The sequence below is a fragment of the Aegilops tauschii genome, chromosome 2 (genome assembly GCF_002575655.3).
Source record: "Aegilops tauschii subsp. strangulata cultivar AL8/78 chromosome 2, Aet v6.0, whole genome shotgun sequence".
Lineage (NCBI taxonomy): Eukaryota > Viridiplantae > Streptophyta > Magnoliopsida > Poales > Poaceae > Aegilops > Aegilops tauschii.
The window spans coordinates 10,970,965-10,998,703 of NC_053036.3; the positions used below are offsets into that span (position 1 = coordinate 10,970,965).

The 27,739-nt window shown below is 48.0% G+C and overlaps 1 long non-coding RNA gene and 1 pseudogene across 2 annotated transcripts; both read left to right on the top strand.

Moving 5' to 3' along the window:
- The first annotated feature begins 13,383 nt into the window (after positions 1-13,383).
- Positions 13,384-16,200, top strand: LOC123497300 (uncharacterized). 2 transcript variants are annotated; one of them, XR_006670966.2, is made up of 4 exons: positions 13,384-14,041; positions 14,557-14,621; positions 15,286-15,456; positions 15,936-16,200. It is a non-coding gene; the product is annotated as an uncharacterized lncRNA (long non-coding RNA). The 2 variants fall into 2 exon arrangements; XR_012203688.1 differs by having other exon boundaries at positions 13,384-14,621; positions 15,936-16,199.
- A 2,103-nt stretch (positions 16,201-18,303) lies between these two features.
- On the top strand, positions 18,304-23,389 carry LOC109734622 (4-hydroxyphenylacetaldehyde oxime monooxygenase-like; annotated as a pseudogene).
- The last annotated feature ends 4,350 nt before the right edge of the window (positions 23,390-27,739 follow it).

Below are 27,739 nucleotides of genomic sequence, written 5' to 3' on the forward strand. Positions count from 1 at the left end.
CGCTATCGTCCCTACTGCATCCCTGACCAGGGTCGCCGACCCGCGGGGGGTTGGACGGCCCGGGCTCGTCCTCCTCGTCGCTGTCGAGGACGACGACGCCACCCTCCTTGCGTCAGCGGCGCCAGGCCTTGATCTCCTCGTACGCCCGGCGCTGGCACGCCACCTCCTCGCGGACGTAGTCCTCCTTAGCCCACTTGAGGGCGGTCTCGTCGGCGGCGGCCATCTCTGCATGCTCTGGCTTCACGGGGAGCAGCCCCGGCTCAGTCTTCGGCCGGACAAGGCGGAGGGAACGCGGGGAGGGGCGGCCGCCCTAGTTGATGATGAGGGCACTGCTGCGGGTGCGGCGCTGAACCGGCGTCTCCTTCGGCTCCGGCTTGACGGGGTGGAGCGCCGGCAAGCCGGAGGAGAGGGAGCCGGAGCCCGACGACGAGGAGGTCCCCGCCTCCATTCGCCGCGGTGTCGTGGAGCTCCCACGGCGGCGAGAGAATGACGGGCGCGGTGGGTACTCGAGGCGCGGCGTGTTGCCGGTCTCGATGTGGTCAAGGATGGCCTCGAGGGTGCGGCCGGAGGAGGCGATCTGGTCCTCGTGGCGGCGCTCGAAGTACATCGTCCACGGCGTGTGGCTGTCGGCGGAGTACCTTGGCTTGTTCCGCTGCACCCCCGTCAGCGACGAGCGGATGCGGGCGATCTCGGCCCGCCGTTCAGCCCTGGTGGGAATCGGTGGTACCGGGACGCTGCCGCCACTCAGCTTCCACGTGCCCGGCACCCACATGTCTATGGGCACCGGATAGTCGGCCTCGTAGAGGAGGCGCGCCTCATCCTCGTGGAGATGGCGTCGGCCGAAGCCGTTCGCCGTCGCGGAGTCGCCGGGGGCAACCATTGCTCGTCGGCCGGGAAGAGGGGGGAGAAGTGGCTTCTGTGGGCGAGATGAGGTGAGAGTTGTGGTGGCTGTGGCGTTCACCGGCGGGGAGATCGGCTTTTATGGCCGAAGCGGGGCGGTGAGAACCGGCATGCCGGGCGACGCATGTCTGGAGCGGACGGGACACACGTCGGGCGCCTTCACTGCGCCGCCTGTGAGGCATCAATGGAGACTGGCCGGCGCGGCAGCGCGGCAGCCTTGGCATTGATTCCCGCGGGAACCGAGGCGATGAGGACGACGAAGCGGCGTGTCGCTGACTCGGCGGGCCCATTCCCGTTCGTGCCAAAATCGCTTTCACCGGCGCCCCAGCGCGCCAGGTTCGCCTGGGTTCGCGGGCATCAATTTCGGCACAAACCGGCGAAAAACGGGCTCCTAGGACGCGACCGGGCGCGAAGGGAGGGGGGGCTGTTGGGGGCGCGGCTAGAGATGCTCTTACCCCCATACGCTAGAGGTGAGGAACCGGAGACACCCAAGGGTCATACGGCTAGCAACACAGAGACAAGAGAAGCACATGACACCAGAAATATATTTTGCTTCTAGGGCTGGCAGCTCAGACCATATGGATTAAAATTTGATGCCCAACGTCCTCACGGGCAACTACAGTTAAGTAGAAATATGGGCCACAAAATTTGGTGCAAACTTGCTGGCTTGTTTGTTTCTCCTATACCTTGCGGGGATGATTGATCACGGCAACTTGCGTATGATTTGACCGGCAGAATATAGTTCCTTGGTGACCGGTGGGACATATAGCTACAATTTTGTTTCATATTACAAACTCGGCACCATAGGCCGCAAAGTGGGTACTTGACGACATTCAAGGATTAAGAAGACAACCATGAATGGAAGGTCCAGCTAGAAAATACTAGAAAATAATGACAAACTTGCTAGTTCTACTGTCCATTATGCCCAAGAATATTAAAGTGTGGCGGCAGAAAGACATGCATGCATGTGAGTTTTGCTTTGTCAGCTAGATAATGCATAGAGGAGGTACGTCATCTCAAAGAACCAGTACCACGTCATCTTTAACCACGTAAGGCCATCGTAAACTCCTAATCCTGTCTTTTCAGCAAGCTTTAAGCTGCTAGCTAAATTTAAGATAATGACTCAGGCGATCTGCGGGAGACTAGATGTAGATTCACCATGAACACCAGTTTCATCAAGAACAGGAGCAGCACAAATCCTAACTACTCCCTCGGTCCCATAATATTAAAGTGTGGCAACATATCTACGCACGTAGAAAAATGTCTGGTGAGCTTGCATAATAAATACTGACAGAACAAATACATTCGTAAGTACCTAGTTAAAATCTTCTGATAGGAAACCGACCAACACTAAATATTCGAGTTATTTACATGCCCTGGCGATTTAAACTGCCAACTTTACAAATAAATACCTCTGTCTTCTTTAAGGAAAAAATTATGTGCATGAAAGAAACTTTTGAAGCATTAAACGTCTTTGCGAGAATTAGATTTTTCGCTGAAAAAGATGGTAGACTCCTGACCTCTGCACAAAGTGATGCGCAGTCATTCTTGTCAGAGTTAGCTACATTCACGAATTTTCATTTTTGAGAAGTGATACTCTGATTATTTATTGTATTGCTTACTTGACACATCAAGGTAGATGTTGGCCCGTGGGTATCTTAACATATGGGGCAATACAAGTGACACAAGTGTGGCAGGTTGTAAAAGTGGTTTGTCTCTTGAGCTGGCTTGTAGTGCTGCCCACCCATCCCAACCCCGCTGAGACTACTTTTGCGAAAGACTAGGCTTGATACAGCAAGACTGGTCAAACTCTAATAACTATACAACCCGGTAGCTGACAAGGTTGTTTAAAGGGCATATAGGAAATACAAAGGACAACTTCACATTAACAGCTACCAAGATGCTTGGGAAACACCATGGAAAACCACGACGAAACTTTGCATATGTTAGTTTTCTGTGAAGAGTTACGCGGTGAAAGATAACTATGCACTGAAGGAAAATTTGTTGGTGCTTGAAAAAACATGAAGTGAGTCACGTCATCTCCAAAAGAATCCACCTAAGTGTTAACACGTCGTCAGTGGTAACATAACACCGACATGAAATACTCCTAGGCATGCATAAATAGCACTCGAACACGAGTAGCATGTTAATGAAAAGCAATATCGATTCTATTACAGTACATTTCACGTGGAATTGTGTATCCACTCAAATCTCTTGCAATGAATCATTTGTTTTTCATGTGATGCAATCAAATAAATATTTTCTTCTGGATTCAAATGACTATGACATTGCAAACCTATATTTTTTCTATTCATGTGTTTAGAGAATCCCATGAATCAAAGAAGAAATCATCTATAGCTCACAATCTAAGAGACATAAACGGCGAGCATTTAAACAATAACACGCCTTCAAAAAATATTGTGCTTAAAAATGTCATTTTAAATCATGTAAAGTTCTTATTGGCATGAAAAATTTAGGAAATAAATAAGCAACACCATTATCTCCTAGAAGTTTTACCTAAGGAATATGACATCTTCAATAACCATGTGAGGCCAATGGAAAATACTTAAAGGCCATTTCAACAAGCATTGTGCTTGCTTCCCAAATTTAGGATAATAACTCCGAGGGCCCACATGTGGCCTCACTTCAGCGCCAAGTGTCATAGGGTGAATGGAGCTGATGTAGGTCAGAATTAAGGACAGAAATATAGACCTACTTTCTTTTATATAGTACCGAATACACTAATTTTCTCTTTAAAAAAGAATACACTGATTTCTTTTCAACAAGGGATATGATTAAATTGGGTCGGCTGGCGGAACGCTAGTACCTGTCGCCTCGTGCCCCGTCGCACATGCGTGGTAGGTCCATCCACCGCTTCTACCACCGCTTACCTAATCTGCAAAAGGAGACTGTGAGACATGCATCCACTTGTTATTCTCCGCCCAGTTCTCGCTTCTTGTTTCTCGTCCCTACCTCTGTCACAGCTTTTCTCCCCTCCTTCATGTTCGCACAGCAAGTCTACCATGGATCCGACGAAGTGGAGATATATGATGGCGCTAGGAGTCGGTCATCGTTGCCTGCACGCTGCACTGATGCGAGAGCTGTCGAAGCGAGGTGTTGCCTCGTTGGATGCTTGGCTGGCGCCGTGACGGCCGCCATGCCGTGCTGCAAGCTCCGAGCAAAGGAGGGTCATGCTAGAATCGACAACGCGTGGTGCTGCAACTGCCCTCACCTAAAGCTAGAATCGGAAGGCATGGCTGCTGCAAGCCCATGCTGTTGTGTTGGAAGGACGGCTACGTCATGCTACGATGGGCGGACGAGGTGCTAGAACTGGCTTCGCTGGGAGCTGCATCCGGCAGGGGGTGGTACTACTATGGGCAGCGACATGGCACGACATGCTGGAAACAGCCTCGGTGGGAGCTGCAACTGGCATGACGGGAGTTGGATCCGGTGAGGGGGCGATGCTATGATGGGTGGTGACCTAGCACCAAACGTAAGAATGGTCTTCAGAGAGAGCTGCAACTGGCTTCGGAGGCATGGCAGAACTAGCCTCGGCGGAAGCTGCAACCGGCACGGCTGGAGCTGCATCCAGTGAGGGGGAGGTGCTAAGATTGGCGGTGACGTCGCGCGAGATGCTCAAACCATCTGATGGCTACTTGGTGTAAACAACAAGTCATGACACATTACAAACATATAAATCATATAACACTATGAACACTAGTTGTATCTAGAATAGGAGCAATACGAATCCAGTTCAATGCTACGACCAGTGCCAAAATGCTAAACATTTTAATTAAGCCCCATGATTGTGACAACATATATATACATGAGGAGCAAAATGTGAGGTTCTGACAAGCTAATAGAGTGAGAAGTTAAAATAGCGAATACATTTGTAACATGATCGAAAACATACACACGCAGGAGCCACAGCTGCCCACGCGAGGCTGAAGGATAGACCCAAAACGCTCCTTGTCGCCTTCCCCTGATACTACCTCTCGTTGCCCCCCCCCCCCCCTCCCGGGTCAGTGTCAAAACCGGCGGATCTCGGGTAGGGGGTCCCGAACTGTGCGTCTAAGGAGGATGGTAACAGGAGGCGGGGGACACAATGTTTACCCAGGTTCGGGCCCTCTCGATGGAGGTAATACCCTACTTCCTGCTTGATTGATCTTGATGATATGAGTATTACAAGAGTTGATCTACCACGAGATCGTAGAGGCTAAACCCTAGAAGCTAGCCTATGATTATGATTGTTCCTGTCCTACGGACTAAACCCTCCGGTTTATATAGACACCGGAGGGGGCTAGGGTTACACAGAGTCGGTTACAAGGGAGGAGATCTACATATCCGAACTGCCAAGCTTGCCTTCCACGCAAAGGAGAGTCCCACCCGGACACGGGACAAAGTCTTCAATCTTGTATCTTCATAGTCCAACAGTCCGGCTGTCCGAGGACCCCCTAATCCAGGACTCCCTCAGTAGCCCTTGAACCAGGCTTCAATGACGATGAGTCCGGCGCGCAGATTGTCTTCGGCATTGCAAGGCGGGTTCTTCCTCCGAATACTCCATAGAAGATTTTGAACACGAGGATCGTGTCCGGCTCTGCAAAACAAATTTCTTATACCATCGTAGAGAGTATAATATTTCCACAAATATAATCTGCTGACAACGTGACATCACGACACGGACCGGTCATTATTCTAACCGTGTTTCTCAACCAGCTACTGCACATATTGCGAGGCGGTTTTCTTGGCACGTCTTGTCGAAGCAGAGATCGTGTCCCCTTATCACGGGATTATCATCAATACGGGTGTGGGTAACCCAACCGCGCCATTAAACACGGCGCTTGGGGAATAAGCGAGTTTTACCAGGTAAGTGGGGAGGCGCTACTGCCTTTATAAGGGGATACGGACTCCCTTTCGCACCCACGCTTTCTTCTTCCTGATCCATTCCCCTTCTCTCAAGCTCCAACGCCCGAGCATTCATCTTCTCCGCCCACAAAGGTCTTCCGAAAATGTCCGGATCCGGAGCAGGAGGCAAGTGGATGGCCTCTACCGTCCGGGAGAAGGATATCAAAAAGCTTCGGGAGGCCGGGTACTTGGCCAAGAAAATCAGCCACCGTCTCCCGACGGCAGGACAGATCGTCCCTACTCCGAAACCCCACGAGAGGGTTGTATTCCTCCCTCATTTTGTCCGTGGGCTAGGGTTTCCCCTCCACCCATTCATTCGCGGCATCATGTATCATTATGGGATCGATTTTCATGATCTATCCCCCAATTCCTTCCTCAAGATCTCGACATTCATCGTCGTGTGTGAGGCTTTTCTCCGCATCTCGCCACACTTCGGCTTATGGCTGAAGATCTTTAATGTGAAGCCCAAGGTGGTGGGCGGCGAGCACCCCGAGTGCGGGGGCGCTATGGTGAGCCGGATGCCCAACGTCACATGGCCGACAGGTACTTTTAATGATTCCGTCAAAGAGTGGCAGCAGCAGTGGTTTTACATCACTGAGCCGCGCGGCACGGGATGGGCCGCTGCTCCCGATTTCCGATACGGAGCCCCTCTGCGGCTTACGTCCTGGCCTAAAAAGGGCCTGAACTGGTCTTCGTCCGACGAACTGTCGGTGCTCCAGACGCGCGTTAAGGATATGGAAGACAAGAACATCGAACTCGTCAATGTAGTCCAGGTGAAGTTAGTTCGCCAAATCCTGCCATGTCAACACCGGACTTGCAATTTATGGGAATTCGATCCGGCCAAGCATCAGGCCCTGCGAGAGCTCTTTGGCTCCTCGCTCAAAGACATCTGGAAGGTGCTTTTCAAGTCCGGCAAATCATGGCCAGACTCGGCCGAGCACTGCGGGTACCAACTGTCCCGCCCTGCAAGCTCGGTAAGTTATTTTACGTTTTATCCACATAACCCAAAGGAAATGCTTAGTGTATTTTCCTCAACTCACCTAGGGCTGGACGAAGAAGGCGGAGCGGATCCACTGTCCGGCCCCGCTGCCCGAAGGACCGGCCAACCCACTTCTGACGAAGATGCTGGTCCCGGCGCCGTATAAGGCGCCGAAGAAGAAGGCCGAGAAAGAGGCCAAAAAGACCCGGGGTGGCCTTCGTCGCCGCGGTACTTCAGAAACAATGTCCGAAGGTTCAAATGCCCGTTCCGCCTCCGAAGAGGACAAGGAGGAGGAAGACGAATCCCCCGCAGGGGGAAGAAAGAAGAGGGCGGCCTCCATACACTTGGAGACCGAATCGCCTAAAAGGGGGAAAGCTCCTCTTCCCGAAGAGTCCACTGCCGCCGCCGACAACAGCCCGGCGTGGGATTCCAGGGCCCAGCCCCTGGTGGACTCGTGAGTATGAAATCCGAATACATTTATGCGTCCAGTCTCATCATGGCGTAATATTTTGACCTGAGCCACATTTTTGTAGTCCGGCGAGGTCCCGCACCGAACAATCCTCATCCGAGGATTTGCTGAGCTCGAATGCTATGGAGAGCGGGACGCCCCCGAAGGCCCCTTCCCCGAAACATGTGGATAACACCGAGGCTTTGTCCCAGAAGGACCCCGGCCAAGGAGGGGAGGAAGAGATCGTGAAAGCGGCGCCTGGAGGTCAAACTTCAGCGGCCGGAGACATGGGGAAGAAGATTCCCATGGGGGTCGTCGGCGGGAGCCATCTTGAATTCGGCTCCCAGCCGGACGCAATTCCGGAGATCAATACGGCTCCACAATCAAACAGGCGGCCTCCCTCGGATGGAGGGGGCGTGCCTGTTCCACTGGCAATCTCTGTCCAACCAGAGGTGCCAGATACTTTGTTGGCGGCGTTGAAGAGCGCCTCCATCGTCGATGAACATCGTGCCCTTATGGGTGCAGTGATTGAGAAGATTCAGTCCGCTGAGAGTGGACTGAATGAAGCCTGCATCAGCCTTATAAGAGGCTTTGAGGTATGTTTTATGAGGTTTCGAAGAATGTCATAGTATGGATAGTAGCCCCTGATACACTGTTCGGTGAAAGAAAGAACCGGACAGAGGATCAAAATTTATGCTCGCAGGAATACTCATTTGGTGACATCTATCTCTCTTTTATAAGCAGGCGTCTGTAGCGGCTGCTGCCTCTCATACTGCGGAGGTCTCCGGACTGAATCAAAGTCTGGAGCGGGCCAAAGAAGAACTTGGCCAGTTGAAAAGGCAGTTGGAAGAGAAGCAAGGTATGCGCAAGCCTTGTTCGCGTTTGGCGCGAACGAATTTCCAGTATGATAAAATATGTTCCATGATTTTCTCTAGGGACGATGACCGAAGTCGAGGCTCTTAAGAAGGCTGTCGCCGTGGCCGAGGAAAAGGCAGCCGCAGAGCAGGCTCTTCGTGAGAAGCACGAGGCCAGGGTTATTGAAGCTGAGCAGAAGCTTCAAGAGGCCGTTAAGAAATGCGAGACCTTGGAGCAGAGTTTAACGGAGAAAGAATCCGAACTCACCAGGGCTCATCAGGCCGCACGCGATGCCCAGGGGGAAACCCAAGGCGCCCTGCAGGAGATCCAAGAGGCGAGGAAGATCGCCACGGGTAAGGCTCTTTTCCATGTAAATCAAGTATTTGAGGAGAAAATCTTGTTTCTAATTTTGAGTTCGGATTTCTCCAGGGGTGTTTACGGATCTGCCCCGCAGCATATCGGATGCCGCCCAACTCTACCGAGCCGAAGAAAGGAACACTGCGGATAAGCTCTTCTGGTCGCAGTATCTGGCACCGAATTATCTGGTGCCTTTCGTTGACCAACTGAAACAACTGATCGAACTGCATAGGGCGGCCGAACTAGCCATGAAGGATTTGATTATCTGGGTATGGCCCGCCAAGCCGATTCCAAGCAGCTACTTCGGGCTCGTGAAGCGACTTGTGGGTGCCTGCCCTTGACTTGACGTCATCAAGCGGTCGGTCTGTATAGAGGGTGCGCGAATGGCCTTTGCCCGCGCAAAGGTGCACTAGGGGAAGATGGATGCTGAAAAGCTGATGACCGAGGGACCGCACGAGGGGAAGGAGCACCGCAAGCCCGAATTATATTATGAAGGTGTCCTGAAAGGATCCTGCCTTGCGGCGGAGCAATGCACCAAGGACGTTATATTTCCATGAATGCAAATCATGTTGTAATTTTTGAACAAGGTCATTATTTATTGCCTGTTGTATAAAACTTTATCCTCATGCGCGGCCGTTTTATGTATTAATCCTGAGAGTTGGCCAGTCGTCGGCTTCTGCCCCCACGTAGGAAGTACGGGGGTGCTCGGGATAAACCTGATCACTCTTTATCCCAGTTTTGGGTCCTTCGAAGGATGTGTTCAGCACAACGAACCAGGCAATCGGACTATAGGGCTTTATCACTCTCACTTAGCCATAGGAGCTTTAGGAAGGTAGGCGCAGCCCCTGGTGTTCGGAAGACCGCACGAGGGGCTCTATAAGCACCTGATCGGAAGAAAAGCCGATCCATCGCACGCTGCATTGGTTATGGCATTATGTGGGAGAAATCCTTAAAGATTTTAGAACCTCTCGAACAGCTGACCAGCTCTCGCCGTATCATGACAGTCAGTTTTCGTGCTCGTCCGAAAGAACCGGGACACAATCGCAGTAGTTCTCCGTGTGCCACCTTAGCCGATATAGCGGAACGTAAGGCAGCAAAACATGGGAGCCGGGCAAACCCAACATTTGACCCAAGACATGATTCGGAGCTGATGCATATAATGCTATAAGTTCAGGGTGCCGAACTTCCATGAAGGTGTTCGGACTTTATTGCCGTATTATGGGTAAAACGAAGCCCCTGGCATATTTAGGGCATATCGCGGTGTACGGATGCCACTTGACAAAAGAATTTCAATAAGAAATATCAGCAGATAAGCGTAGTATAAGTACACATATTGTATTTGAATAGTACGTCGATGCGTATAAGTACAGGTAATGTGATAAAAAAGAAATATGACTGTGGAACCTGCTGAGACCAGGGGGAAGAAGCTGTATGCGGATCCGGAGTATAGTCGGATGATCATCGCGGGGAATATCTAAGGATTCCCTTGCGCATTCAAGCTGCCTCCATGTCGCCAGTCCTGTTCCGCGCAAAGTTGAACCTGCAAGGAAAATGTAAGAAATGCTTGCGTGCCGCAGAGCGGTTGAGCCGTGGTGTGTGGCCTGTCCTGGCCTTCGCCAGGGTGTTTTTAATTGAGCTCTGGACGAGCCTTTTTATTCTGCCGCGAAGCAGTTCGGAGTCCTTTGGCAGTGTCCGGGAGCATGGCCGTCGACTCGAGGTTCGATTGAAAGGTGCCACTCGTTGCTTCCGTTGTTAAAGAAGCGGTATACTCTTTGGTACCAAGGGAAAGTTCGGCCTTGCCGTTAACCGTGATGACGCCGCGCGGACCAGGCATCTTGAGCTTATGGTAGGCATAATGTGGCACCGCGTTGAATCGAGCGAACGCGGTTCGTCCAAGCAGTGCCTGATAATCACTGCGAAAGGGGACGATGTCGAAGATTAACTCTTTGGCACGGTAATTGTCGGGTGATCCGAAGACTACCTTAAGGGCGATGGAGCCTGTACAACTGGCCTCCACACCTGGTATAATACCTCTGAAGGTGGTTTTAGTGGGTTTGATCATCGAATGATCGATGCCCATCTTGCGCACTGTGTCCTGGTAAAGCAGGTTTAGACTGCTGCCTCCGTCCATAAGGACTCGTGTGAGGTGGAACCCGTCAATTATTGGGTCGAGGACTAGTGCGGCTGGATTGCCCTGATTGGTGTTAACCGGACGATCCGTGCGGTTGAAGGTGATCGACCTGAGTTTATATTGTGGGACGACTGGTTCCGTTAAGTCGATATCCCTAAGGGTACGCATCCGGTCCGGGTTGGGAGTGTGGATGCCGTTTACCACGTTCACCGTTTGGATTTGCGGGGGGAATTTCTTTTGCCCTCCTGTACTCGGTGGTCTGGGCTCCTCGTCGCCATCATCGCTTTGAGACCCCTTATCTTTGTTTTTGGCGCCTGACTTGCCGGCTTGTTTGAAGACCCAGCATTCTCTGTTGGTATGATTGGCTGGCGTTCCCAGGGTGCCGTGAATTTGGCATGGGCGGTCGAGTATGCGGTCCAGACTGGACGGACTAGAATTGTTATTTTGGAGTGGCCCCTTCCGCTGGCTGGACTTAGAGCCACTAAACCCGGCGTTGACTGTCGTATCTTTGGCGTTTTCACCGTGTTTGCGGCGCTTGTGTTTGTTGCGTCGGGGTTTGCCGTTGCTATCTCTGGCCTCTGATGCGCCAGGGTTGCTTGTTGTGTTGTTGTTACGGGCCAACCAGCTATCTTCGCCCGCGCAAAAGCGGGTCATGATTGTCGTGAGGGCTGCCATGGATTTTGGCTTCTCTTGGTCGAGATGTCAAGCGAGCGACTCGTCGCAGATGTTATGTTTAAAGGCTGCTAGGGCTTCAGCATTCGGATAGTCGACAATTTGGTTCTTTTTAGTTAGGAACCGCGTCCAGAATTTCCTGGCTGACTCTCCGGGCTGTTGTGTTATGTGACTTAAATCGTCAGCATCCGGTGGCCGCACATAAGTGCCTTGGAAGTTGTCCATGAATGCGTCTGCCAGGTTCTCCCAACTTCCGATGGAGTTTGCCGGCAAGCTATTCAGCCAATGCCGAGCCGGTCCTTTGAGTTTTAGCGGGAGATACTTGATGGCGTGTAGATCATCCCTGCGGGCCATGTGAATGAGGAGGAAGAAATCCTCTATCCATACCGCAGGGTCTGTAGCACCATCATATGATTCAATGTTTACGGGTTCAAACCCTTCTGGGAATTCATGATCCATTACTTCATCAGTGAAGCATAGGGGGTGTGTGTGGCGCCTCTTTGCCGGGCTATATCACGACGCAGTTCATACGAGTCTTGTCTGCTGTGTTCGGCCCGGCCGGATTTGCTTTTAGTATATCCGGCGTGACGGTTGTCGTCACGCGTTGAGGCGCGCCCCCGTGATCCGTAGATCGATCTTGCATGTCCTGCTTTGTTTTCCAATACGTCTCGCAGGTCCTTCGTATTACCCCGGGCCTTAGTATTTTTGTTTGACTGGCGGCGGGGTGCGGGCTGGACTTCGGCCTGATACGCCGCTTTGTCTCGTTCACAAGGTGGCCGGTCAGCCGCATCATACGCTGGAAGCGTAGGCTTTAATGCTTCCTCCTCGAGTTGGGGTAGCAACCTGCGCTTTGGGTAACTTTTGGTTGGGCGCTCGAGTTCGTATTCCTCGGCCGCTAGGACCTCAATCCATCTATCCGTTAGCAGATCTTGGTCAGCTTGAAGCTGCTGTTGCTTTTTCTTCAAGCTATTTGCTGCGGCTATAAGCCAGTGCTGGAAGCGCTCCTGTTCGACGGGATCCTCAGGCATGATAAATTCTTCGTCGCCGAGGCTCACCTCGTCTTCGGAGAAAGGCATGTAATTGTCATCCTCTGATTCTCCGTCTGCTGCCTATTCCTTAGGGCTAGCTTGCCCATCCTCCCGCCCGAGGTCTGGCTGGAGGGGATTGTCTTCGTCTTCGGCACTATCCGTAGCGTTATTGTTTCTTGTGCCGGTATCACCGCTTTTGCTATGGCGGGGTTTGGAGCGGCGCCGTTGACGCCGGTGCTTAGATTGATTCTCGAGGGGATTATCCTCTGTTGCCTTATTGCCATCGCTCTCTATGGGGGTGTCCACCATGTATATATCATATGATGAGGTGGCAGTCCACCGTCCTGTGGGCGGTGGTTCTTGTTCGTCTCCTGCATCATCGTCCATACCGTCGATGTCTTCGGAGCCAAAATCGAGCATGTCGGTTAAGTCGTCGACAGTGGCTATCAAGTGGGTGGTGGGTGGGGAACGAATTTCTTCGTCGTCCGCTTCCCACTCAAGCCGGACATAGTTCGGCCAAGGGTCTCCTGACAAGGAGAGAGACCTTAATGAATTTAGCACGTCGCCCAGGGGCGGGTGCTGAAAGATATCCGCGGAGGAAAACTCCATGATCGGCGCCCAATCAGATTCGATAGGTACGGACGCAAGCGGTTCGGAGCCCGTGGCCGGGGACGAATCCAAGTGTCCGGCAACACAGGTCTCATAGGAGGTGAAATCAGTATTCAGCTCTATCGCCACTGAGTGTGCGGCCTCCGTGGCGGGGTCCATCCACCCGTCATCGGACGGCACAATCTGCTCCGGATTGAGGGCCGAAGTAGCCACAGGTGTGATCTTTTGAACACCGTCCGACGGCAGAGCTAAGTCATGCTCGTCGTGACTGTGCGGCGCACCTGACATGGGCTCGAATCCATCAAAGATCAAGTCTCTGCGGATGTCGCACTACAAGAAACCTATTAATTCATGACGGATTTCGGATGACAATTTCAGAAATTGTCATGGATGGGCTGGTACAGCTCCGCAAGCCCGCTGAAGCCCTGTCAAGCCCGCTAAAGCCTGGCTAACTGCTCCCCATATAAATACCTAACCCTAACACATTCTCCATCGGCCCCTCTCCCTCCTCCGCTGCCCCCTCCCATTCCCCATCGTCTCCCACACATCGGCGCCACCTCGTCGCCTCCCTCCTCCTACAGCTTGCCGCCGACCCTCTCCCTCCTCTCACCTCGCAGCACCGGCGGCTGCTAGATCCGCCACAACCCCCACCCATCCATCCCTCTCACGACCCATCTCTCTCCCCTACGAACCCTCGTGCCGCCACCAACGCCTCCAGATTCCGGCGGCGTCCACCACCGCGCAGCACGCTCACGAGCTCGTCTTCGACCTATTTGTCCTCCAGCACGGCTGGATCCGCCGCTCCCGGCCTCCGGCGCTTGTCCGCAACCCTAGCCCATGGCTAGGGTTTCGGCTGCGGCGTCGCTTCCACCACCGACGGGTCTCCAGCGACTCGTCTTCGTCGTACACCGTGCCCCCTCCCACCCTCTACTCCTCCTGGATGGCGTCCCCTAGCTCGGCGCGCTCGCGTGCGTTGGGCTGGATGGCGATAACCCCGACCCCCTCGCCGCGTCGCCGGCACGGCCGTGCTTCCTGTCGCGACATGGATTGATCTTCATACTTGTTATTTGACCCATCGTAGTTCTGCTTCATTGCCATCTGAATTGCGAAGTTGAAGGAAATTTTTTGAGGAGTTGGGTGTGACTGATTTTGTTCAGGTAGTGAAAGTTGAGAAAAAAATATTTGAGGCTGTTTACGTTCAAGAGTAGCAAATTAGGCTCTATATAGTCAGGAAACTGTCTGATGCCTTCTTGGTTTGATTAAAATTACAATGAGAATCAGGTAGCCGAAGTTTTAGTTGACTGCTGTTGGTATTGATGCTCAAGTGGCAACTATTGAGTTATTTTGAGAACCTATAACATGATCTTGGACCCCTAATGGATGATCGATGCATAATCCCTTTATGCTGCATGTTATGTGTGTTTCTATTTTCTTGTATTATTAATTGATTCTCATAACCACCGAACAATTATCTCCATCTATTATGTTCAACAGTAATCGTTGCGAAAAGTTAATCTTCAAACTGGAAAAGTATCATACTTATCTTAGCATGTCTCATATTCGCAACATCTCCGACCTTTATTATTCATTCTGTACACTGGAAAAGTTAATCTTCAAACTGGAAAAATTAATCTTCATGCCTTGTTGCTTAACACTGTCATTTCTCACTCAGGTTTTAGTACTGCAGCCGATGGATGGGAAAATGTTTGGCGAAGGTCTAACACTTCTGGGTGATAGGTTGTTATATTAACCTGAATTTTTTTTTTGAAGTCTTTGCATAACATTTGCTATTTAGAATATAATATACGTATTTTCCGATGTGTTTTGATTCGACCATCTCCTGGTGTTCATGTATTTTGATTCGGCTTGTACCTTAATGACTATTAAGTAATTACTTAAGCCATGCAATAAATTAAATTTGTAGTTCTCTGCATCACGTATAATGTTTGTTAGTGATGCCATTTTTTTTGGCGTATATACTTTTTTATTCTCGTTTGTAGGCTCTGTAAATTTCAGAACTTAGGAAAAAAATTGTATGTGCTGTGCATTTTTGTGTCTTTCCACAGCCAAAATTGAAAAGTAGAACTGTACCGCTTCTTACTGCCTAATAAAAGGAATGTTGTACTGGTTCTATCACTTCCAGAACGTTGCATGATATATTGGGAAAAGGGAGTTATCCAGCTTATGTATTACTGGATGTCGCTTAAAGTTCTAGCATTTTTGTCTTTCTGTATTGTTGAAACAATGTTCCTTGTCTGTCATATTTCTCTACTTATGTGCATTATATATACTAATGCAGTATTACTATGTTTGTTCTGATTTCTTAAGTGCTGCCTCAAAGTTCTCGATGTTTGCTATTTCCAGTATTCATGTTGTATTTGGGGATTATTTCCTGGCTCAGGTTTCCACTGATCAGTGAGGACGGTTGATGATGACAATTGAACGACTGAATCCGTCCACTGACAGAATTAAAGAGACCCGAAGAATTGTGCTGGAGACAAAAGTACTTGGTGTGTCAATTCTTCCAGACAGTCATCAACAATGGCAGTCACTACTGCATGCTCACACTACAGTACGTATTCAGTCATAACTATTTTATAATAGTTTAGATATAGTTCCCTGAAATATTCTGCGAACCATCGTTGGCTGTATAGCTCTTCTGTTCATCATTACTTCCAGCCTGGTTGTTATTTCTTGCAGTTCTGGTAGAGATCAGATTTCCATAGACCATCATATAAGTTCTAGGTTTGATTTATTTCATGCAGTATCTGTTATGAAAAGCCAGTGGTAGTGGTTATAGTTTATTAAATTATGTTAAGTGAAGTGTGGAAGTATCTCCACCTTGAAAATTTCATTTTATTCCTGTTTTCTCTACCATTGCAAATTAATTGAATTTGACCAAGTTTATAGGAAGCCATCAACATCTTCAGCACGGAATTAATTTCATTAGATTTATCATAAAATATATCTTCGTAATATGGAGTCCACTTGTTGTTCTTGATACTTTGTGGTGAGAGCATATTGTAACACAAGCATATTATTTTTTTACAGGTTTCCTTTGGTTGTGAGAGGCGCATAGGAAGGTTGAGCTGCCGAGGTGAACTTGATGATTAAGAGGGTCTGTACAATGTTGATGTAATCTAGCGTAATTGTTATTGAGGGCATGTGAAGTAATGTTGTATGTGTTTTTGGCACATTTTAGAAGGCCTTAACTTTCTGAAATTATTGAATAGAAATTTGTGAAATGGCAAAACTATGGATTCGTTGAATGAAAATTAATTGTGCTGTGAAAGCTTTTTTATTATGTGTAATGTCTTGTGCCATAGCTGGTTGGATGAATATTATGGGCTGGATTGAAAAAATTCGGCTAAGCTGCCACTAAAAAAAATAGGGAATCGGCTTGGCTATGCAGGATGCCATGTCAGATCCACGCTGGTGCCACATAGATTCCATGTCAGGCCCATGTTAGTACAATGTCAGGTCAATCCATGACGGATTAGATGGAGGACCGGGCCTAGGCGGGCCTAGGGACCGATCGGTGACAGACATGATCCGTCATGGTGGCACAATTGGCAAATTATGACGCGATATACATGACGGATTCTAAATCCCTCATGGACCTCCCTCGTTGACGGTTTTGCACAGTTTCATGACAGATTGAATCCGTCATGTATTAACAAGATTCTTGTAGTGTCGGCAATATAGTTTAAGTTTCCAAACCTGACCTGACGGCCAGGGGCGTAGCTCTCGATCTGCTCCAGGTGGCCAAGCGAGTTGGCCCGCAGTACGAAGCCGCCGAATACGAAGATCTGTCCGGGGAGGAAAACCTCACCCTGGATCGCATCGTTGCCGATGATCGAAGGAGCCATCAAACCTTATCGTGACGGCATAGTGGAACTCTCAATGAAAGCACCAATGTCGGTGTCAAAACCGGCGGATCTCGGGTAGGGGGTCCCGAACTGTGCGTCTAAGGCGGATGGTAACAGGAGGCGGTGGACACAATGTTTACCCAGGTTCGGGCCCTCTCGATGGAGGTAATACCCTACTTCCTGCTTGATTGATCTTGATGATATGAGTATTACAAGAGTTGATCTACCACGAGATCGTAGAGGCTAAACCCTAGAAGGTAGCCTATGATTATGATTGTTCTTGTCCTACGGACTAAACCCTCCGGTTTATATAGACACCGGAAGGGGCTAGGGTTACACAGAGTCGGTTACAAGGGAGGAGATCTACATATCCGAACTGCCAAGCTTGCCTTCCACCCAAAGGAGAGTCCCACCCGGACACGGGACGAAGTCTTCAATCTTGTATCTTCATAGTCCAATAGTCCGGCCAAAGTATATAGTCCGGCTGTCCGAGGACCCCCTAATCCAGGACTCCCTCACCCCCCCCCCCCCCCCCGAGGCCACTGCCGGGCATAGCCAGTGAAGGGGGTGGTGGGGATATGTTGCCTCGTGGCCCTTTGCATAGTGGCAGGAGGATGGCCACCGGTCTTGGGTGCCAAACGATCTAGCCACCGGATCGGATCTGGCACACGGCGATTGCGGGCCAGGTGGGGCGAGACAGAGGCCTCTTCCTGCGCGTGGCCGCGCTATCTTTCTCTAAGATGGTGGATCGTGATCTGGCAGTGATCCGCGGGCTGAGTGGAGCGGCAGGTTCTTGAGGCGAGCGCGGGATTACATTAATAATGGATGCATGACTGCTCCGCGGCAGGGTCGCCCTTGTGGCTACGGAGGTGATCGCCGATCTCGCGCAACCCATTTGGGCTTGGGCGGATCGACGAGTCTAGGACGTGCTATAGGCTGGCGCGCTGTTCCCTGATGGCGCCGGCTGCTAGGCACTGTGGTGGTGCTGTCACCCGGCCTGGCTGTGGCAGGCTAGATCGGGGCGGCATTGGGGCATGTAGCCGTGATGATTAAGGTGGTGGTCCCCGTGCTCTTTCCGCATCACGTCAACGTCCTGCATGATCGGTCTGCCTCGATCTGGCTATCGACGTGTTCCAGAATGCCCTAAGAAGATCTTGCTCGGGATATCTGGATCGGTTAGAGTCCGGTCTTGCACATCCATATCAGCCGATGAGGTCTTGACGGTGTGGCCCGAAGCTCTGTTGGTTGATGAAACCTTCAGAAATGTTGGCTTCTTGATTTCCTTGGTGGAGACAACGGTGTAGAAGGTCATGGTGGCAGAGGTCGGAGGATCAGTTATACAGACGAAGCCTTGGTAGCGACGGAGTCTGCCAGGTGTCAGATAACTCTCAGGAGCAACAGTGATAAGTAGTGGGGCGGCAACACTAGAGGATTTCATTTTTGGTGGTACTATTCGGGTACCAAGTTAGGGCTTTCTAGGTGAAAACTTAAGGTCTGGCCTTCATTGGTCATTGGGTGTGCTTGACGATTGTCTTACTGAAGGAATTGTTTTGAGAGCGCAGACTTTCTGCAGGGTGAAAATCTAAGATGTTGGATCGGGCAACGACAGTGCTTGTGCACTGTTCCCTTATTGGAGGCGTTGCTTTTGGAGACCTTTATGTTTTTCGTGTGTTGTATTACGTGGTGGTACGTGTGCTGCTGCTAAGGAGGCGATCGCTGTGGTGGGACCTTTCTTTTTATTTTCTTCTTTGGTTGTGTGAATCCTAGATGTCTTCGTAACATCTTGTTGGTGCAGAGGCTGGGTGTAATTGGTATCTTCGGAATATATTCCCCTTTTCAAAAAAAACATACACACAAATATTTGAGTTTTTTATATGCCAGCAGGATCAACTAAAGTTAAAAACCATTTTGCTGAATAAATATGTGTTCGTAAGGAAAAATTTATAGTACCTAAAGAGTTAACTTTTAAGCATTGAACATCTTTGCAAGAATTTGTTACATTCGTTTTTTTTCCTCTTTGAGATGTGCACCTTTGATTTAAGCATTGTGCAAATTAAAAATGCCAGTTTTAGTCGACACTAGTTGTTTGTTTGTTTTCTTGTGCATGTGGGCATCATCACATCAAGACGGCACAAGTGACAAGTCCTTGAACATTTTATTAGTACTACGCTCCCCTCTAACTACTTTGCTAGCTACTGTCTTTTTTTGTTTCTTTGTTTAACAGAACTGTGGCAGGTTCCATTAACGGGTGTGTAAAGCCATCTTCTACTTCTCCAACCCATTGTTTTTTCTTTTCTTTCAAAGATTGGGGTTAAAATGACTTGACCAACTGATACAAAGGTCCTTCAAAACGCCAACTAAGAATGGGCTTAGGAACCTTCTATTTAAACCACCCGAGACCTCAGCCAAAGCCACACATCACGCAAGCTTAGAACAATGCTGGCTTCTCAGCTTCTAGAGCTCCTACCCCAACAATGGCAGCTTCTGCTAGTAATCCTCCCACTCGTTTCCCTGCTCTTCCTCCTACACAGGAGCCGGAACAGGTCCGGTAGCATTAGGCTGCCACCAGGGCCCTGGCAGCTGCCCGTCCTGGGCAACCTGCACCAGATCGGCCCACTGGCCCACCGGAGCCTGTTGGCGCTCTCAAAGCGGCACGGGCCGGTGATGATGCTGTGGTTGGGCATGGTCCAGACGGTGGTGCTGTCCTCGCCGGAGGCCGCACGCGAGGCTCTCAAGACCCACAACGTCGACTGCTCCGGCCGGTCCCCCTCGGCAGGGCCACGGTTGCTGTCATATGGCTACAAGGACGTCATCTTCTCCCCATATGGCGAGTACGTCCAGGAGATGCGCAAGCTTTTCTCCTTGAGCTCACTAGTAGAAAACAGGGTTTTGGTCACAGGGCAATATTCACATTAGTCCCGGTTCAGTCACGAGCCGGGACTAATGTAAGCATTGGTCCCGGTTCGTGTGACTAAGGCATTGGTCCCGGTTTAAATGGGACCTTTAGTCCCGGTTGGTGCCACGAACCGGGACTAAAGGGTGCGCTGCCCATTAGTACCGGTTCGTGGCACCAACCGGTACTAAACGTTAGACCTTTAGTCCCGGTTCGAATTAGTACCGGTTCATGGCACGAACCGGTACTAAAGGTCCCATTTTCAAACTCTACCCCCCTCCTCCCCCCCCCCTCGCCTTTTCAGTTTTGTAAAAAGCAAAAGAAAATGATAAAAACTTTAAAAATTAAAATCCTTCGAGATGTAGTTATGTTACTACATCTACAAGTTAGGAAAATTTAAAAACTTAAATTTGGACATGTTTTGCAAAAAGTGTAGGGAAAATGTAAAACGGCTATAACTTTTGCATACGATGTCAGAAAAAAACTTATAATATATCAAGGAAAAAAATGTTCAGCACGAAAATCCGCATCCGATTTTGACAGCCTACGGCCTGTCTGCAAATTTTTAGAATCCTCAAATTCTAAAAGAAAAAAAAGTTATGCTCAAATTTTGGTTTTTTTGGAATTTTTGTTAAATATGGTCAAACTACTTATTCAAGAAGTATTAGTGTTACTAAATAATTATTCAAGAATTTCGGTTTATTACAATAAAAACTGTCTTGGATGTACACCAACAGCAGCTAATAAGAAACTTTGTCGGCTGAGAATAACCTTGTACATTGGTATATTGATAATGCATACTAGAAGTTTGGATTGAAACTAATTGATGGACCAATTGTAATTGATGTTAGATCAGTTTGTGCCTTCAAAATTGTGATGATGTGTCTGCTACTAGATTATTTATACCAAGTTAGCATATTCATAGTACATGATATTAACTCAGTACACATAACTCAGATGGTGAGCCATCCGATTGTTCGTATGTGGTATCAAAAGGGTCCATTAAATCTGCAAGTGTTTGTGGTTTATTTAGATGGACCATATGCTTTTATTTATTTACAATACATACTTTTGTGCAACATTAGGTCTACAAATATGCTACTCCCAGACTTGTGCATGTGTACTCAATTAGTTATTAGATAAATACTAAATGTGAAAAAACTTAGCAATACAAGTTCTTAGTCCGCTAAGAAACAGATGCTCATTGATAGTAGATATTTGTTTACATATGTACTTGAAGAGACACAGAAGAAATATGATTCTACTTGTATGAAAGTATGTCCAAGAAAATCTAAAGTGGAAATTTATTTCATTGATTGCTTCTGCTTGTTCATATTCTAGAGTTAAAAATGAAAGTAAAAAATATGAAATGACATGATACTCTAGATAATAGAGAGAAATTAAATAGGAGAGATACAGATTTGCTTCTAACCTGAGGCATGCATTCGTGATGATCTAGGAGTTTTGATTTGTGCAGGTGTCTCTATAGTGATTTAGTGTCACTGATACTTTATGGTATATGGCTATATCAAGGTTTTCTTGCAGGAAAATTATTAAGATCTATCATGTGTGATTAATTTAAATGAAGACCATGATTATATATTTTCATGTACTGCCGAATTTTAGAGGTTGTTTCCATCCCCAAATATAGATATATACTAGTTAACGATATAATTAATTACCTATCTTCTCTGGTACATGTTGGTGTAATTTTGAAGATAACTTATTTTTCTCTCTGGAAAGTTATGGAGATTTATGAGTGTGATTATTTTAGGCATAATTATCAGCACTAGATAATTTTTCTCTACTGCCAACGTAGAATTTTCAAGGATATGTCTATTTTTAGGACAACTATAAACATATGTTAGTAAAATTATAGTCTTCCAACATTTCGATCGTAAAGTTTAATCAAACCACTCATGGTTTATAACTTTTGTTATAATCTTTTGTTAATACAAAATAAAAGAAAATTTTGAAGATGTGACGTGTTATATTTTTTCTAGGGGACACATGTTAGTTACATTTGTATCATGTCCCTAAGTAAAATTACCTAATAGTTGTGCGATGGATTACATTTGTTCCTTGAGCCCATTTGACAGAGTTCGTGTGTGAGACATGCATCCTTGGTAGATAGTTTTAAACTATGACAACTAAATGCGGAAAATAAACTAATCTCATGTTCAACCAAGCTGCAGATTTTCACATCTGATGGTTAAGTACGGTTGCTTTCTTCAGAATTAATACTAGCCAGTACTGTACATAGAGTTAGAGCTTTTGCCATGTAGAGAACTAAACATAAATTATTAGTCAATGGGTAAGAAAATATTGAGAATTAATAGGGAATAACTGTGGTACTCCTATTAATTTCTACATGTCAATGATTAGGCAGAAAAGCTGGTGAAGAACCTCACCAGTATCGGGACAAAACCGGTGCTGGTTCCTGACTACATCTCTGCCACGTTGGATGGGATCTTTGGCTCTTTTGTTTTTGGGGGAAACCGTGCTGCGGAGAAATTCAAGGGGCAATTGGTCCCTGTGATGAACGAGGCCGTGGACATGCTGAGCAGCTTCTCTGCCGAGGACTTCTTCGCCAACGCCGCTGGATGCCTCTTTAACCATGTTACGGGCATCAAGGCCCGCCGACAAAGGATCTTTAAGAAGCTCGATGGATTCTTTGAACAGGTCATCGAGCATTACGTGAATGAAGTCCCCACCAGAAAAAAAACTTGATGACAATTGCGGATCGGCACTAGTGGAAGAACTTATCGACTTATGGAAGAAGCGCAATAAGATCACTAATTAAGGATCATGTCAAGGCTATCCTCATGGTAATAATAATTATATCATTCGTTGTAGAAGATTCATCATACGAATCCTTTTTGGAAAGAAAAGAATTATTATTTGGTTCATCTTCTTGTGCAACTAGTACTCAAATATATTTTTCTCTCGTGAATACATATGTTTCAGGACACTTTTGTCGCTGGCAATGATACTAGTGCAAGAACAATAAACTGGGCAATGGCGGAGCTAATTAGGCACCCAAGGGTGCTCAAGAAGGTACAAGAAGAAATCAGAACTGAGGTAGGGAAGAAAGAGAGGGTGCAATACGAAGACATGTCCAAGCTAAACTACTTGAGAATGGTTGTCAAGGAGACCCTACGGCTGCGTATCCCGGCGGCTTTGCTGGTTCCAAGGGAGACCTTATGGAAGATTCAGATTGCAGGATACGAAATCCCAGCCAAGACAAGGGTTATCGTAAATGCATGGGCTATTGCTAGGGATCCCAATGTTTGGAAGGACCCGGAGGAGTTTTACCCTGAACGTTTTGAGGACACAGATATAGACTTCAATGGGGCACATTTCGAGCTTTTGCCCGCATCTGCCCAGGAATGGACGTGGGTGTGGCCAATGTAGAATTCATCCTGGCCAACATGCTTTACTGCTTCAACTGGGAGCTTCCACCTGGAATGAATATTGAGGATTTAAGCATGGAGGAGGAAGGCGCTCTGACCATTCGAAAGAAGACGCCACTGATATTGGTGCCGACAAGGTACACTGCATATCAGTGATAAAACCAAATGGTTGGAAATATCACTGGTCACTTCTTCATGTTTTGTTGTATGTGTCATTTGTTTTGTGTTCATTTGTTTACAATTAGTAAGTTTGCCCGTCCATGCTTTGCGGTTGTTACACTGCTCAATGTATTCCGCAACCTGCTATCAGGAAATGGTACTAAAAGCAAAAAATATACGGTGTTAGCCAAAGAAAAAAAATAAGCAAGAGTTGGTTGGAAAATTAAAGCATTATTAGGTTAATCCACCTAAATGCCAAACACAACTTAGGATGTGTCGCTTTTCATCCGTGTGATGATTGTATGTTCCTTGTGTTAATTAATGTAGTATATCCGTATAAGTCTAACCTACGCGTATTTGTATCTAACATTTTAAGTGACAAGTTGGGTATGTGGTCTGACCTTGGGATTCAAGAACTTGGTACTTTGCTTCTTAAGTCTGCCAATTACTTGTATGTTCAAGCTTTCTGAAAATGAACACTTGCCTCTGTTTCTTTTACCCGTGCCTATCCAGTTTTCTTGTCACTTGGTGGCTGTGGGTGGGCGTTGGGGCGCTACATTTGAAAAGTATGTGCGCCAAGCAACAGGCTAATGGCTGCCGCCGCCGGCCCATCTGGACGCAGCAACCCAAATCCCAAACATGTCGGGCCGCCCCATAGCCCATCGCACCCGACCATCTCACCGTCCCGGCGAGCAAAGCTGCCACCGGAACAGTCGAAGGCTGCCACCTTGGAGTCTGCGCACACTCCCTGAGAAAGCGTGCTGTTCAGGGACATCGCACTCGCCACGAGAGGAGCACGCCTAGCCGCTGCCGTCCGCCGAGGCGAGCTTTGCCCGTCGGCTTCCTCCGACAGCGGTGGGGCAGGAGAGGTTGAGGAAGGTACGGGAGGCGGCGGCTAGGCTACTGGGCCTTTGGGGAAGAAGCTCCCTACATTTGTGTTTTTCTCAGAATGGCTAATGAGCGTTCACAACCAAGCCATGCAGACCCTATTCTCTGTCCCATCAATAATGACAGATGCACACCCTTGCTCCGAGATAAGTTTTCAGCGACGTCTCAGCGTTGTATTGTATCAACTGCAAGTTGTTCTGTCTTTGCTTTCCATGAACAAGTACCGTAGTCGCTTCAGTTTTCCATTCTTGTGCGTGCTCCTCGGTTATCTTGTTCTTGTTTGCCGGCTACCATATTGTTCTTGATTTCCCACAGATACTATTACTAGTAGCTCGGTGATATTTTTAACAATCATCTCCTATCAAATTCTAGTATTGATTACCATTTTGCCGTCGGATCAATGTATTCACCTTGCCGGGCCTTTCTGCCATCGAAGCCAGGCAGCCCCATCCTCCTACGCACACCCATCAACATGCGTCCACCGCTGAGCCTCGGATGCGCCACGTCGCCGAGACCTGCCGCCGCCGATGTGGTAGATGGAACATCTCTCCTACTTAAGTCCTCGCCAGCAAGCACCTGCTCCATAACGATGCCCCCAAGAGGGATAATGGCCCCGAAGGCACCGCCATCAATTCATCATCCGACCTCGGTGACCCGGATCTATGGTTTCCCATGGAGCAGGCGAAACAAAGTGGCGACGAATGCAACTGATGATGCCTTCGACAAGGAGACGACGCCCAAGACACTGCCATCGTCGGTCATGACCGAAGTCGAAGAGGTTTTCACTGGCAATCGCGCCACTCCGAATCAATAGTTGACCGGATCCATGCTGAGCCACACCGTGATACCACCCGTAGCCGCCGGAACACCGACAGGGAACCAACATTCCTCGCCAACCCCTGTACACGCCGTCGATCAGCAACGGGCCACAGCGATGGCGGATCTCGGTGTCTGGACCAGATCCACTGCACACGGCTACCTACCATCTCCAGGGAAGCAAGCGAGGTCCCGTGGAAGATAGAGGCGAGTGTTGCCGCTGCACGGCTAGGAACGCCACCCTAGCCGATGCGCGCGCCCTCCCCTGGCCCCGCCCCAGTAGATCCAGTGGTCGCCGCCGCGTCCAATGCCCAGGCCCCTATGATGTGGTGCCTACCGCCAGTGTGGCCTATGCCAGCCACAGCAACCAAGGGGGAGTAAGTGATGGATTGCCGCTCTTGATGGCGCTAGGGTTAGCCCCTGGTGCACCCCGGAGAGGCGGCAAGAGGGGATAGGCTTCTTGTTCTAGGAGGTCAGAGAGCTCCTGCATCTGAAACTCTGAAACCCATAATATCTCGGAAATAACTCATGGTTCTAGCACGCAGATAGCTAACTTCTACGCACCCCTATTAATGGCTAGTTTTTTGGTGATATTCCAGTCCATCAGATGTCCCTTTACGAACTTCTTCCAGGTCAAGTTTGGTCTACCCCGACCCCTTTTGACATTATCAACACCCTGTAGCCATCCCCTAAGCATTGGACCTTCTTGAGGCTTGCGTTGTATATGCCCAAACCACCTCAGACGTTGTTGGACAAGTTTTTCTTGAATTGATGGTACCCCAACTCTATCATATATATCATCATTCCAGATCCGATATGTCTTGTGTGGCTACACATCCATCTCAACAAAGATCATCTACGTTACACCTAACTGTTGAACATGTCGCCTTGTAGTCGGTCAACACACTGTGTCATACAACATTGCGAGTTAAATTGCCATCCTATAGAACCTGCTATAGAAAGTTGATATACAACAACAACAACAACAAAACTGTGAGGACCACCTGTTTTTTTAAAGAACCAATGAACAAAAGCAATTCAAATAAAACAGAAGAAACTTCTGCGCATGGACTAACATGGAGAAGTCCCGTTGCAGCGGTAGGGAGTGGTGGGAGGGCCAAGAGGGGTTTGTGCCTATGCACGGGGAGCTGAGTACACGCGGCTTGCTTCTTAACAGGAAGGACATAATTGCATAATGATTACATTTTCGACAAGTAAGATAAGCTTAGAGACCTGTGGGTTTTCCAGCCACACAGCTGGAGAATAGTACTCCCTCCATTCTTAAATACTTCATCCGTTCCAAAATTAATGTCTTGACTTTGTACTAACTTTACTGCAAAGTTGTACTGAAGTTAACACGCCAAAGTTGTACTAAAGTTAGCACACTTATTTTAGGAAGGAGTGGTATAAGCTTTTTTAGCAATTTAAATATGGACTACATACCGAGCAATAAGTGAATCTACACTCTAAAATGTGTATATATACGTTCATAGGTAGTCCGTATTGGTATCTCTAAAACGTTTAGGCTTATATTTAGGAACGGAGGGGGTAGTACCTATCAACTCTGTTAACTTTAACAACAGCCATTATTTTGTTTCCGCGCCTGTCACACCAGGGACCCATTCTCATGTGGTGATTCAAAAATAGTTTGAGTGACAACAAATCTGCCTACATGAAATTGATTTTGTCCGCCTATATATTTGTGAAAGCTTTTCTTGGTTTCAGGACGAGTGCTAGGATTCTTGTTCCCACAGGTCAGGTGGTTGTTGATGTTACTCCGAGTAACGACACCATCTATACCTCAAATTTAAATCATTAACATTCTGGAGGAAATTTTAATTATCTAGATCGATCGACAAAAACTGAATCCACGGTGGCACATCACAAGCCGTCCTGTCATCCCAGAGAGAATAGTGAACCAACTTCATGTGTCACTAATGTCTGGGACCCTGTCGTCAATGCCTACCAGCAGTGAATCCTTTCTGAACCTCCCTTCTTCCCCAAACCACCATGACGGAAACCATGAGGCTCCTCGTGCTTGCCTAGGGCCGTAGGCATGCCGTGCTGACGCCCATCACGTGGCCTCCCAGCCGCACCTCATGTAGACCAATGGTGGTCGCCAATGTCAAGTTCGAGGAGGGAGGGAGGGGAGGTGCCTAGGTTGATTGCGGGAATCGGTTCCTGGTAATTAATGTTTGTTCACTTTTTCTTCGGTACAACCCCTAAACGCATTCACCGCTGAGATCTCTTTATACCCCTTAATAATAAATGGTACGATAATCTTTCCACCCGTGCCGATACGTGGCGCCCTTAGCTGTTTTTCACTTTGTTTAAAAATAAAAAATTGTGCAGGTAATGTGAATTAAGCTCAAGACATCTTGATCTAAGGAGGACCACACTAACCAACTAGGACATCCAATGCTTTTGCGTACTTATTTCTTTTTTTTTCGTTTTCTTCTACTTGAGATCGCGGCTGGGCCGGCCCACTGTTGAATCGGCCCTTTTATCACTATTTCTTTCTTATTTTCTCTATTCGTTTTTTAGTGTATTTTTCTTTTTCAAAAAATGTTCATATTTTTTAGTTTTATTAATGAAGTACAAATCCATGGATTTAAAAGAATTTATATATGTTAGAAAACAGTTTTTTTCTTTCAAAATTGCTAAAATATCATAACACAAACATATTTTACAAAGAGCGAACAAAATTTTGAACATAGACATTTAAAAAAAGGGAAAATATGAACAAAAATATGAAACCAAATTATTTTGAATTTCCGCAAACATTTTTTGTATTTGTGCATGAAAAAATTGAATATG